The 2,500-nt window shown below is 39.5% G+C and overlaps 1 protein-coding gene across 1 annotated transcript in view; it reads right to left on the bottom strand.

Moving 5' to 3' along the window:
• LOC138005759 (kelch-like protein 2) overlaps positions 1-1,527 on the bottom strand; it is an 8,126-nt gene extending 6,599 nt beyond the window's left edge. Inside the window, exon 1 of the mRNA XM_068851943.1 lies at positions 1,178-1,527. The gene's annotated coding sequence lies outside the window, so the exon portion shown is untranslated. The remainder of the gene's footprint in view (positions 1-1,177) is intronic.
• Positions 1,528-2,500: the final 973 nt, after the last annotated feature.

Genomic DNA, 2,500 nt, shown 5'->3' with positions numbered 1-2,500 from the left:
ATAATGTCATTAGCTTTGAAGGTTCATAAAAACTAATCAACATGCGGCCTTGAATATTGTCCAATTTATAATCATAACCATTACAATTTTCTCAAATTTGATAGGTGCATTAACTGCTTTATTTTTCACTAATAATTATTACTGTGTAGGGTTGTAATCTGACACTGCAATCGGACAGTTGGCTGTAATTGGACAGTTACATCAGTCAATCATATTAAGTTCACTCAGCTTAATCCACCAATCACAGAATTTATCACAACCATAGCAACAACTTACCCTTCCAAACTGGGGATTTCCCAAAATGGACGAATTTGTAACATTAGACAGAGAAAAAGGAATGCATTTGTTCTCTCAGAAATTGTAAATTGGTTATGATTAATTGGTGACCATTGGTAACAGGGCTTTGTGTAATCCAATTCGGTCTGTAATCATACTCATGATTAAACAAATCAGACTCCCACTAAGCGGTCCTCCAATTTCATTGATCACTCCTGCGATTACAGACCGAATTGGACTCCATTCAGTCCTACTACCATTATAAATTTGTTTATGGTGTTCCTTGATGCATGATTGAGGCTAGCAGTCCTGAAGTAAACAAATTTTCTTATTCTGATAAGCCACAAGCCCTCATCACTATAATTTTATTTAATTTCCAAGGTTAGTCATTTACGAAAGCAGCAATGCTACACCACTTTTCCTTGTAAAGGATTTAGTCAATATAAGCTTACTGAGTATAAACGCAAAATACCTTGAGGGTCGAAATTTACTGAAGAGTAATTTTCTGTATTACTCAGAGCACATGGAGTTATTCCTTCACCTTCCTACTGAAGTACAGATACTATTTGTTAGGTCTCTAAATGCCTTTATAAACATGGGGCAAGAATATTGCTTTTTTAAAAATATGCTCCAAACTCGATATAGCATCATTTCTATACCGACAATTAGAACAAGCTGGTCAAACTTTACTAATTTCACCTACTCTGAATATTAACCATATTACTTATCGGAACAATGACCTCCAAGAACATAATCATTACTGAAGCTTTGCCTTAATAATCTAATTTGAACGTAACAGAGAAACAGACTTTAATCGGCATGCAACTTGAGTTCGCAGTACGTGCTCTTGTAAGCCAACCTCAAATAAGCTCATATAACAACTTTCTTGCCGAAAACCTACCGCAACTGGCTTCCTCCAAACACGAATCCTTCTTGCTGTTAATTGTCGATATTGAACTCACAGCGTAATCCCGTCGACAGGCGAAATGTTTGTCAAAAGAAAACAGAAGTTCGATCGAAGCAGGCAGAATGAGAATAGCTAGTAGCCAAAGATCAAGATGATTCGTAAAAAATCGCAAGCTTGTGTCACCTGCGTTTGTAGTCAATCTAGTGAAGCATAAATACGGCACTGTCTTTTACTATTCCATATCAAAGAGGAGTTTCAAAGGATTTTCACGGAAGAAAGGAGGATTTCAAGATGGTCCGATAAATTATAAACTGCTACCAGTTCAAATGTTCTTCTTTCTGTGTTGGTTTGACTGATTACCCAGCATTCAACGCCGCTCGCAAAGCGTCAATCGATGACTCTCATTGGTAGGGCCGGGAAGAGGTCGGAAAATACTATAATACTCTTTGCTTGTACCCCCAAATAGCTCATTTCCGAGTTACTGCATGCCTCAGTTTCAAAGCGAGTCCTAATGCGGAAATGAGTTGCGTATTCTTATGCAAATCAAACTCATTTCGCTTACAATAGTTGTGCACCAAGACTCAATTCGAAACCGAGACAAACAGCAACTCGGAAATGGCCCATTTTGAATAAGCATTGGTTTTCTTTTCTCTTGGGACCAGTGTAAGTCCCAAAAGAAAATGGAAACAATGCTTACGCAACATTTGGGGGAAAAACAGAATATTGTGGTACTTTCTGAAATTGGCCTACCGTAAATCCTCTATTAAGTCCCCCCCCCCCCCCTCCTCTCTATTAAGCCCCCCCTCTCCCCCTCCCCCAATCCTTATTCTTCGCAAAAAAATTAACGATTAAGTGGACTGATCAGTTATGATTTATCCAGGCTGGAAGTTCATATTGTTTTTGGTCTTCGGCGGCATGACCTCCAACTTCATATGCTTCACTTTTTGCGTTTCGCTAAATTAAATAAGCCCCCCCCTCTCTTTTAAGCCCCCCCCCCTAATAAGCCCCCCCCCCCCCCCCCCTCAAAAGTGCTTGCAAAAAATAAGCCCCCCGGGGGGCTTAATAGGGGATTTAGGGTTTTATCGGACACATTGATTTGGAATGTGTCGATATGTGTCAAGAGGTCGGGCATTAATCATTATGGTTTTAGCTCAGCAACATGGCAGCAATCACACAAATAAAATTAATGTAGACCGTACCAATAATATTGATACTATTACAGGGTCGTCAACTCTCCCGGATAATCCCGAAGACTCCCAATTTTGAACCGAATCTCCCGCTCTCAAGATTACAATCTGAAATCTCCCGATTAATCCC

Source organism: Montipora foliosa, chromosome 1, assembly GCF_036669935.1.
Source record: "Montipora foliosa isolate CH-2021 chromosome 1, ASM3666993v2, whole genome shotgun sequence".
Lineage (NCBI taxonomy): Eukaryota > Metazoa > Cnidaria > Anthozoa > Scleractinia > Acroporidae > Montipora > Montipora foliosa.
This window is presented reverse-complemented; position numbering and strand designations above follow the sequence as displayed.